The sequence below is a fragment of the Budorcas taxicolor genome, chromosome 20 (assembly GCF_023091745.1).
Source record: "Budorcas taxicolor isolate Tak-1 chromosome 20, Takin1.1, whole genome shotgun sequence".
Lineage (NCBI taxonomy): Eukaryota > Metazoa > Chordata > Mammalia > Artiodactyla > Bovidae > Budorcas > Budorcas taxicolor.
In genome coordinates, this window is record NC_068929.1 from 3,499,000 (window position 1) to 3,511,137 (window position 12,138).

Here is a 12,138-nt window from a genome sequence, read left to right on the forward strand (position 1 = left end):
CATACTTTCTTTCTCTCTTTATCTCTTTTTAAAGGCTAATTTCGTGGAGCACAGGGGCCCTCTGAGTTCACTGTCCTGCCTGGGCTTCTAAGACCCACTCGAGAAGGTGCCCAAAGTGTGGGCACCTTCCGCTATTCATGAGGGCACCTGTGGCCTCTGTGAACAATGCAAGTCCCTTGTCTGGTGCTTTATTGGCTTTCTGCATAAACCAAGGAAAATCAGCTTCTTCTCTATCCTCTATTCTCTTAACTGAAAATTCTTTCCTTATCTCTCTCTGTATCTCTCTCTAGCCATGCCGTCCATGCTTTGGATACCCTGGATCCAACCAGGGCTGGTCTTCGATAAGTGGCGCCAGGAACAGGCTATTCGAAGGTAGGTCTCCCCCATTGCTCAGTTTTCAGGATGGCTAGGACCCTACTCAGGGTGTCGCAGACCCCCCTGCATAAGATATGTAGGGTGAGTAGGAGTGGGAAGTGTTGAAAAGGTTTGAAACGAAACCTCCTTTAAATGGGTTGAAAAAAAACCTTTCTAAGGGTTGAAAAGAAACCTTCTTTCTAAGGGTTGAAACGAAACCCCCTTTACAAAGGTTGAAAAGAATCCTTCTCTATCAGGGTTGAAAAGTAACCCCCCGTTACAAAGGTTGAAATGAAACCTTCTTTACAAGACTTAAATCTCTGACATGGTTAACAGTGAGTCAAAAGAATGACAACTTATTATAGGAGTAATCTTGCAATTGTTAAATAAAAGAGGAATTAAAGTTAAGAAAGCCAATATTCATTCTTTTTTTACATTTGTACAAGAGCAATGTCCACTGTTAACTTAGATACTTGGGGAAAAGTAGGAAAACGGCTAAAAACTTATTATACTCAGCATGATCTGGAAAAGGTGCCTACTGATACCTTTTCCTTATGGAATATGATTAGAGATGCTTTAGGCCCTGCTCCTGAATCTGAAAAGGTACTTGTTAAAGAGGAAAGTGAAGGGAAAAAAAGGTACATGTAAAAGAGGAAGATGAGGAAAAGAGGCAATACCTACTTATCGGCAGCTGAATGAATGGCTAGCTGCTATGACTGCCCAAGAGCATGCAGAAGATAGCAATGAAAAGAAAGATCAGCTTTCCCCTCAGGATGAGGAAGATTTAGAGGGAAGAGCAGCTCGATACCATTCTGACGAGGACTGCTCCCTTTTAGATACAGATGCTCCCAGGAGTTTAAGAGAAATGTCCCCAATCAGGCCATCCGCTCCCAGGAACTTAAGGGAAACATCCCCAATTAGACCATCCATAAAATTTAAACATCAAACAGTTAAATGATCTCCAGAGTAGGAAAAGAAAGACATAGGAAGCTACGGTCCTCCCTGTCCCCCCTGTCCCCCTGTCTCCCCTCCCTATAGGGGTGATGGGCCTCCACTAAAAGTTCCCTGGAGAAGGGTTCTCTCTAGCTCTGAGGGTGAATTTGATCCCCACCTTGAGGCTTGTTTTCCCATAATATTTGATGGAAGCGGTGGGGGAAGAGCCCCCCCACTGGGAACCCATTCCAATGAAAATGATTAAAGAACTCAAACAGGTTTGTGCTTCATATGGGCCTACAGCCCCATACACTGTATCACTGGTAGAGGCCTTAGTGGCCAGATGGATGTCACCCCATGACTGGAAGACAGTCGATAAGCTTGCCTGTCTGGAGGGCAATATGTACTTTGGAGAGCTGAATATGATGACCTTGCCAACAAACAGGCTGATACCAACCAAAAATATGGCCTGAGTCGGGACTAATGAATTTGGAACACTTAGAGGACAGATGGGATTAGACAGAAGGACTCTAGATCAAGTAACCGTCTGTGCCCTTGGGGCTTGGCAATTCTGGCCTCAAGGGAAAGAATCAACCTCTTCTTTTTCAAACATCAAACAAAAGCCAGAAGAGCCATATAAGGACTTTATTTCACGACTTACAGAGGCAGTTCACAGAGTAATTTACAATTTTGAGGCAGCTGGAATACTGATAAAAGAACTGGCATTTGAAAATGCTAACTCTACCTGCCAGGATATCCTATGCCCTATTAAAAAATCTAGGCAAATAATAGATTATATCAGACAATGTACAGACATGGGACCTGCAATGATGCAGGGTGTTGCCATAGCTGCGGCTAGAAAGGGAAATTCTTATCAATAGGCAGTACAATCCGTTTTTTACAAACAGGAATAACCCGTCAGAGAGTCATTCCAGGAGTCCAGGCCAGAATACTGGTTTATCCAAGACCTGCTTCCCTTGCGGACGGGAGGGGCACCTTATGCCTGCTTGCCCCAAAAAAGCAGCCGGTTCTTATCTGCCAAATTCTGCCTCCCCGGCTGTGTCTGCTAATCTCCCTAGGTCTCCTTGCCCTCGTTGTCAGAAAGGATATCATTGGGTAAAGGACTGCAGGCCAAGATTCCGCAAAAACGGAACCTTGCTAGTTCCTGACCAGCAGTTGGGAAACGGGTTGCGGGGCCAGCCACAGGCCCGGACAATGATTGGGGCAATGACACTGAACCCATTCATACCCTTCATCTCATCACAGAACTCATCAGGGCAAGCCCAGGCAGCGCAGGACTGGACCTCAGTTCCACACCTCAACAATATTAACACCAGATAACCCCACTATAAAAATCCCTACAGGGGTTAAAGGTCCATTACCGACAGGCTTGGTGGGAATTATATTAGGCAGAATTTCCTTAGCTATGCAAGGTCTCACAATTATCCCTGGAGTGATTGACTCAGATTATACAGGAGAAATTCAGATAATGATTTCACCCCCAACTAAAATTATACAAATTCATCAGGGACAAAGAATAGCTCAACTTTTACTTTTGCCTTACCACACTGCCATAGAGCACACAGCTACTCAAAGTGAAAGGCAAGAGAAAGGATTTGGGTCTAGTGATACGGTTTTTTGGATAACAGAAATTACTCAGAAACGCCCTATGAAAACTATTCTGGTCAGTGGCAAGTCTATTGTGGGGTTATTAGACATAGGAACAGATGTTTCTCACATTGCTGGGAAAGACTGGCCCAGCTCCTGGCCAACACATACTACAGAAAATGAGTTGGTGGGATTAGGGAGAGCCCCTGCGGTAGCTAAGAGTGCAAAAATGTTAGATTAGCAGTTTGAAGATACCTGTGGAATTTTTCAACCCTATGTAGTTCCTTCGCTCCCCTTTACCCTATGGGGGAGAGACGTGCTGTCTCAAATGGGAGTGCTACTTTTCAGCCCTGATGACAAAGTGACCTCCCAAATGCTCCAGATGGGCTATGATCCATCAAAAGGATTAGGTAAAGAACAGACAGGAATAACTGAGCCAATTTGCCCAACTCCTCGACAGCTATGAACTGGATTGGGGTATCCAAATTTATAATGGAGGCCATTGTTTTTGCTGCCGACCATTACATGGAAATCTCAAGATCCAGTGTGGGTGGAACAATGGCCTCTGCCTAAAGAAAAATTACTGGCAGCTAAAGTGTTAATCTTTGAGCAAGTACAATTGGGACTTATTGAGCCTTCCAATAGCCCCTGGAACACTCCTGTTTTTGTCATTAAGAAAAAATCCAGCAATTGGCGACTTCTACAAGATTTGAGAGCAATTAATGCCACTATGGAGGACATGGGGGCTTTACAGCCTGGGCTCCCTTCCCCAGTAGCCGTTCTGGAGGGATATAACATAATTGTAATAGAGTTACAAGACTGCTTTCTCACCATTCCCTTAAGTGCTGAAGATAAAAAGCAATTTGCTTTTAGTCTGCCATCAGAAAATTTTAAACAGCCTTATTTGAGGTTTCAATTGGAAGTGTTACCTCAGTGAATGAAAAGTAGCCCTACCTTATGTCAAAAATTTGTCAGTGCTGCTTTAGAGGATATTAGGGCTAAATATGAACAAGCATATATGATTCACTACATGGATGATATTTTAATAGCTCATCCAGATCAGCTAGAGGCTTAAAACTTGCCCCAGAGAAAATTCAAACTAACCCACCCATAACTTATTTAGGAAGGGTTATAAATTCAGAAACAGTGACTCATGCCCCTCTACAATTAAGAAAGGACCATCTTGTTACTCTGAATGATTATCAAAAACTTTTCGGTGATATTAATTGGATAAGGCCTAATCTTAAACTAACCACTGCTGAGCTAAAGCCTCTTTTTAACATTCTGCATGGGGATCCTGACCCAACTGCAAAATGGCAATTAACCGCTGAGGCTCAGGAAGCCTTACGCAAGTAGAACAGGCTTTATCTGATAGTTATGTAAAAAGAATTCAATTGGCAGCTGCCTGGCAATTCCTTTGCCTGGCTACCACCAACTTCACCTATGGGAGTTTTATGGCAAAATGGCCCCTTAGAGTGGGTCCATCTTCCTGCTCAAGCTAAAAAAGTAGTGGCTTCTTATCCAGGGTTGATAGCTACGTTGATATTAAAAGGAAGAAAGTGGAGCATTGAATTATTTGGTAAAGAGCCATCAGAAATTGTAATTCCATATAACAAAGAAAAGCTTGATGCTCTCCTAATGTTTGATGAAAATTGGCAGATTGCTACTGGAAACTATTTTGGTCAAATTCTGCATCATTTACCCTCACAAGCTTTGTTAAATTTTATGTCTAGACACCCAGTTATTTTTCCTATTAGGTGCAAACAATTTCCTTTTCCCAATGCTCAAATGGCCTTTACTGATGGGTCGGCTAATGGTAAAGCTTCTATAGTTACAAAAAAATCAGCATAAGGTTCCACAAACACAGGAAACTTCAGCTGAAACAGCTGAACTCACAGCTGTTATCAGTTTAGTTCACTTCAGTTCACTCACTCAGTCGTGTCTGACTCTGTGCGACCTCCTGGACCGCATCACGCCAGGCCTCCCTGTCCATCACCAACTCCCGGAGTTCAATCAGACTCACATCCATCGAGTCAGTGATGTCATCCAGGCATCTCATCCTCTGTTGTCCCCTTCTCCTCCTGCCCCCAATCCCTCCCAGCATCACAGTCTTTTCCAATGAGTCAACTCTTCTCATGAGGTGGCCAAAGTCCTGGAGTATCAGCTTTAGCATCATTCTTTCCAAAGAAATCCCAGGGTTGATCTCCTTCAGAATGGACTGGTTGGATCTCCTTGCAGTCCAAGGGACTCTCAAGAGTCTTCTCCAGCACCACAGTTCAAAAGCATCAATTCTTCGGCGCTCAGCCTTCTTCACAGTCCAACTCTCACAGCCATACACAAATACTGGGAAAACCATAGCCTTGACTAGACAGACCTTAGTCGCAAAGTAATGTCTCTGCTTTTGAATAAGCTATCTAGATTGGTCATAACTTTTCTTCCAAGGAGTAAGCGTCTTTTAATTTCATGACTGCAGTCACCATCTGCAGCGATTTTGGAGCCACCAAAAATAAAGTCTGACATTGTTTCCACTGTTTCCCCATCTATTTCCCATGAAGTGATGGGACCAGATGCCATGATCTTCATTTTCTGAATGTTGAGCTTTAAGCCAACTTTTTCACTCTCCTCTTCCACTTTCATCAAGAGGCTTTTTAGTTCCTCTTCTCTTTCTTTCATAAGGGTGGTGTCATCTGCATATCTGAGGTTATTGATATTTCTCCCGGCAATCTTGATTCCAGCTTGTGTTTCTTCCAGTCCTGCGTTTCTCATGTTATACTCTGCATATAAGTTAAATAAGCAGGGTGACAATATACAGCCTTGATGTACTCCTTTTCCTATGTGGAACTGGTCTGTTGTTCCATATCCAGTTCTAACTTTTGCTTCCTGACCTGCATACAGATTTCTCAAGAGGCAGGTCAGGTGATCTGGTATCCCCATTTCTCTCAGAATTTTCCACAGTTTATTATGATCCACACAGTCAAAGGCTTTGGCATAGTCAATAAAGCAGAAATAGATGTTTTTCTGGAACTCTCTTGCTTTTTCAATGATCCAGCAGATGTTGGCAATTTGATCTCTGGTTCCTCTGCCTTTTCTAAAACCAGCTTGAACATCAGGAAGTTCATGGTTCACCTATTGCTGAAGCTGGCTTGGAAAATTTTGAGCATTACTTTACTACTGTGTGAGATGAGTGCAATTGTGTGGTAGTTTGAGCATTCTTTGGCATTGCCATTCTTTGGGATTGGAATGAAAACTGACCTTTTCCAGTCCTGTGGCCACCGATGAGTTTTCCAAATTTGCTGGCATATTGAGTGCAGCACTTTCACAGCATCATCTTTCGGGATTTGAAATAGCTCAACTGGAATTCCATCACCTCCACTAGCTTTGTTCATAGTGATGCTTTCTAAGGCCCACTTGACTTCACATTCCAGGATGTCTGGCTTTAGATGTGTGATCACACCATCGTAATTATATGGGTCGTGAAGATACTTTTTGTACAGTTCTCCTGTGTATTCTTGCCACCTCTTCTTAATATCTTCTGCTTCTGTTAGGTCCATACCATTTCTGTCCTTTATCGAGCCCATCTTTGCATGAAATATTTCCTTGGTATCTCTAATTTTCTTGAAGAGATCTCTAGTCTTTTCCATTCTGTTCTTTTCCTCTATGTCTTTGCATTGATTGCTGAAGAAGGCTCTCTTATCTCTTCTTGCTATTCTTTGGAACTCTGCATTCAGATGCTTATATCTTTCCTTTTCTCCTTTGCTTTTCACTTCTCTTCTTTTCACAGCTATTTGCAGGGCCTCCCCAGACAGCCATTTTGCTTTTTTGCATTTCTTTCCCATGGGGATGGTCTTGATCCCTGTCTCCTGTACAATGTCACAAACCACATTCCATAGTTCATCAGGCACTCTGTCTCTCAGATCTAGGCCCTTAAATCTATTTCTCACTTCCACTGTATAATCATAAGGGATTTGATTTAGGTTATACCTGAATGGTCTAGCAGTTTTCCCTACTTTCTTCAATTTCAGTCTGAATTTGGTAATAAGGAGTTCATGATCTGAGCCACAGTCAGCTCCTGGTCTTGTTTTTGCTGACTGTATAGAGCTTCTCCATCTTTGGCTGCAAAGAATACAATCAATCTGATTTCAGTGTTGACCATCTGGTGCTGTCCATGTGTAGAGTCTTCTCTTGTGTTGTTGGAAGAGGGTGTTTGCTATGACCAGTGCATTTTCTTGGCAAAACTCTATTAGTCTTTGCCCTGCTTCATTCTGCATTCCAAAGCCAAATTTGCCTGTTACTCCAGGTGTTTCTTGACTTCCTACTTTTGCATTCCAGTCCCCTATAATGAAAAGGACATGTTTTTTTAGGTGTTAGTTCTAAAATGTTGTGTAGGTCTTCATAGAACCGTTCAGCTTCAGCTTCTTCAGCGTTACTGATTGGGGCATAGATGCTTTTGTTATGTTTGCAGAGGAGGAATTTAACCTTTACTCTGACTCTCAGTATGTGGTCGGGCTGTTTACGCACATTGAGACTGCAGTTCTGCCCGAAAACAAAGCTACTATCTTTCACTTGTTAACTAAATTGCAGCAGCAAATTTGCAAATGTAACCGAGCATTTTTTATTTGCCCCATTCTAGCTCATTCCGGACTGCCTGGACCTTTAAATTTTTTAAATGATTTGGCAGATTCACTTACCAGGTTTACGGTGGCCTCTGTTTTTGAAGATGTCCGAGCCTCTCAGTCACTTCATCATCAAAATGCTACTGCATTAAGATATCAATTTCGGATTCCTCAAGTATCTTCTCGAGAGATTGTTCGTTCCTGTTCACATTGTCCCACTCCTATAAATAGTTTGTATATAGGAGTTAACCCTCGTGGTCTCAGACCTAATGCACTCTGGCAGATGGATGTAACTCATGTCTCCTCATTTAGAAAATTGTATTTTGTTCATGTAAGCATAGATACCTTTTCTCATGTTATTGTTGCCACTGCTTGCACTGGACAGGCATATAGGGATGTAATACAACATCTCTTTACTTGTTTTCCATATTTGGGTCTGCCTAGGGCTTTAAAAACTGATAATGCCCCTGCTTACACTTCTAAGTCTTTCCAGGAATTTTGTACAAAGTTTCAAATACAACATAACACAGGCATCCCCTATAATCCCCAGGGACAAACTATAGTAGAAAGAGCATACCAAACATTAAAAATACAAATTCAAAAATTAAAGGAAGGGGAATTTAAGTATAGTTCCCCCCATCAGATTTTACAACATGTTCTTTTTGTAATAAATAACCTGAATGCTGATTCGCCCAGAACCACTGCAATGCTGCATCATTGGTGTCCAGAACAAAATGTAAAGCCGTTGGTAAAGCGGAAGGACCTACTCTCCAGACAATGGAAATGTCCCGATCCACTGTTAACTAGCGGCTGAGGATATGCTTGTATTTTTCCACAGGACGCATTTTCACCATTTTGGATCTCGCACAGACTGATTCGTCATGTCGCAGCTTCCCAGACACCTGGTTCCTCCACTGTCATGACCTGAAAAAAGGAAGCAGCCTCCTCTACCTCCACTCCCTCCGCCAGTAGGAGAAATGCCGCTGACCTCAGGACGACTGACATCAGAGATCCCAGATGAGCAGGGAGTGGACCCACCCACCAGACAGATGTCACAACTCCATATACGAGACATTGCTCCCCCTAATCCTTTACCCTGCAGGGAGGTGTCAGGACGTCCTACTCGGGCAACTCAGCAAGCCTCCATACCCACCTGGGGACAGATTAAAATGTTCTGTCGCCTGGCACAGGGATAGCTTCTTTACAGGGATCTTCAACCTCCCCTGAGAAAGTGTTTATTGCTATGCTTGCCGTACTATCTTGTCAGGTAGGCGTCTCCGCTCCCACTCCAGAAGATTATTGGGCATATTTTCCTGGTCCTCCAACTTTTCAAGTAGTCACGTGGAGTAGTGACCCTATAAGGGTTAATACAAACCAACCTCGCCTTCTGGGAGGATCTTATATTTCCTATGTAAAAGACCAATATCCTATTAATTTCAGTTATACCTTTAGGGGACTAACAGATGATCTTCCTGTTTTCTTTAATTTTCCCTCTGGTCATACAAAAAACTTTATTACTCCCGCCAAAAAGGATGTGTTGGAGCCTCTAAAAAAGCAGTTCTGAATAGACTCCCCAACTTCAAAAACTGCATTTAAAGGGGATCGATCAGTTTGGATATTACAAGCTGGTATGCCTGGAGTCCTTGACCCCTATAGATCCTTGTTTCTCAAAGCTCCACCAGAATATCCAAATTGTGACAATGTTGCTCCCTCAGATGTCATATGGAAAACTATAGATGATCATTTAGGGTATCCAATTTGGAAATCTTGTACTTATAATTCAAGAACTGATTATGGAATATCAGGAGGAGGAAATTATACAATTCAGGACTGGAGCAACCCAAATCCAAGTCTGGACCCACTGTCCAATGGTGATTTTATCGATAGATTGGGCAATTGGAAAGAATATTCAGTTCCTTGGCCATTAGGCGCCACTAGATGGCATCATAATCAATTTGTTCACCCTATGCTGTCTTATACGGCTAAGGGTAAAACATTTTGGCAGCCAGAAATTTAGAGAGCCCTTGCCGCTACTGTCCCTATTACTTTAACTCCACCAGGAAATAATTATATTTATTCTATTTTAGCTTGTCTACCCTCTCTTTATGTTTTTCTTTTCACTAATGACTCCGGAAGACAATATACAAATGAATTATTCAGATGGACCTAATGTAGTATCTTGTGAACAATGTATACTCTCATCTTGTTTGACCCCTCAATATAATGTTTGTTCTTTTGTGGTGTTGCAACGTCCACCCTATATTATGGTACCTGTGACTGTAGCCACTCATTGGTATGATAATTATGGTCTTTCTGTGCTGCAACAACTACAAGATTTAATGCGATCATGACGATTTGGGGGCTTACTTATTTTGGGAATATCAGCCTTAATAACTGCAATTACTTCTGTTACTGTGGCAGCAATATCATTGACTCAACCAATGCATACTGCCCAATGTGTTGATACTATGTCTAACAATGTTTCTTTAATGTTGGCAACACAGGAAGTTATAGACAGGAAACTAGAAATGAGGGTCGATGCCCTGGAAGAAGCAATAATATATATTTGCACTGAATTACAGGCTTTAAAAGTAAAATTGGCACTGTCCTGTCATGCTGACTACCGGTAGATATGTGTAACACCCCTGAAGGTAAACGAGACCAATTATGACTGGGAGAAGATTAAAAATCATATTTCAGGTGTTTGGAATAACTCAGATATTAGTTTAGATTTAGGGAAACTTCATAGTCAGATGCAGACCATGGAACACTCCCGATTAGATTTTACTGCCACAGGAGTAGCAAGTGACTTTTTCCAAAATTTCTCTAACTTTATTTCTGAAAAGAACATTCTGTCTACTATTTTTAGCTATGCTGCTTTGACTGCTCTAATTCTGCTTCTCATAATTATTCTTCCTTGTATTGTCAGGATTCTTCGACAGAGCATTCAGAAGCTTGTGACTGAACTACATCTGGTTGTCTTAAGAAATAAAAAAGGGAGCCAGCTTGGGATATCCCACCCATGACGAAGGTCATGAGGAAAAGGCCTGACAGGCAAAGGCAAGGCAGGACTCAAGGGAACCCCTGGATCTGCTCGAGCATCTACCCTGAAACCAGAATTTGCCTGTCCTGCTGTTTTTCACAAACTCCTCTGTTACCAATGTGGGGCTGTCCCCGACCAACTTTCTCTGAAGAAAATTAACTTAGAGCTCTAGTTATTAAGTCTCCTGGGCATAATTGGGGTATTTCAATTCAAACCACTCTGATAGCATTCTAACTTGCCTGATAGGTTTATCTGGACTTTTACAACTACGCATGTGATTGTTTACAGCCTCACAACTGCAAGATACATATTTTAGGCATGTAGAGCCTTTCGAGGAGTTAAAAGTTCTTAAAATAGTATTGGTGAAGGATTTCATTGTTGAACCAATACTTGCTGCCAAGTTTTCATATCCTTTATTTGTTGTGTAAATAAAGTGCATTAATTAATGTAGTTGGTGTATAGAAAAAATAATTACCAATATTAGATCCTTGAATTATGTACTTTCTCTATTGTAACCCACTGAACCTTTGTTCTATAATAATGTAACTTTATTTAGTACTTTGAGGGTGATGCAGATTAAAGAAAAAACACGTCAAGGGAAAATGAGTTTTTTGGTTGATTAACATTTATCAAGGAAAAGAGCCATAAAATGTTAAGAGGCCTCCTAGCCAGAAGATAATGTAAATCACCTGAGACCTTTTGTATACAGAAAGGTATGCAGAAAGAAAGCCTGGTATCAAGAAGGGTCAAGACTGCTGCCCCTGCATGACTCTGCATCTTCCATTATGTAAAACTTAGGGTATATAAACTCCTTTTGAAAATAAAGTTACGGGTCTTGCACAAGCTTGGTCTTCCGTCATAATTTCTTTTTCTCTTTATCTCATTTTCAGGCTAATTCTGTGGAGCACATGGGCCCTCTGAGTTCACTGTCCTGCTTGGGCTTCTAAGACCCACTCGAGAAGGTGCTCAAGGTGGGGGCACCTTCCGCTATTCAAGAGAGCCCCAGCAGCCAACGTGAACAGTGCAAGTCCCTTGTCCAGGGCTTTATTGGCTTTCTGCATAAACCAAGGAATATCAGCCTCTTTTCTGTCCCCTATTCTCTTAACTGAGATTTTTTTCTTTATCTCTCTCTATATCTATATATTTCTCTCGCCACGCCGTTCACGCTTCAGTATCCTGGATCCAACGGGACTGGTCCTGGGTAGCAGGCGGGACACTGAGGTCCCTGACATAACTCAAGAGAAACACCAAGTTTCCTGCCACAACTCGAGAAAAACCAGGAGATTCTCCCCTCAACGCGAGATGAGGGCTTCTTACGATGCAGCATCTCTAGAGAAATCAGACCTTCACTCTTGAGCCTCGAAAGTGTCCTTGACACCCTTGAGGCAACTCAAGAAGTTTCCAGACATCTCCGTCTCCAATTGAGAAACAACAAGTGTACACCACAAATAAGAAGAGCCCCGTTTTTCCCTCCTCATCTCGAGATGAGGGTCTATTTTCCTGCTTCGTTGGGAAAGGAATCCCGGCATTCGCATCACACCTCAAGAGGAGGTGGTCTCAACTTGAAACTTGAGAGGAACTACAGGG

At 42.2% G+C, this 12,138-nt stretch overlaps 1 pseudogene; it reads left to right on the forward strand.

Moving 5' to 3' along the window:
* The first annotated feature begins 292 nt into the window (after positions 1-292).
* LOC128066255 (endogenous retrovirus group K member 113 Env polyprotein-like) lies at positions 293-10,534 on the forward strand (annotated as a pseudogene).
* The last annotated feature ends 1,604 nt before the right edge of the window (positions 10,535-12,138 follow it).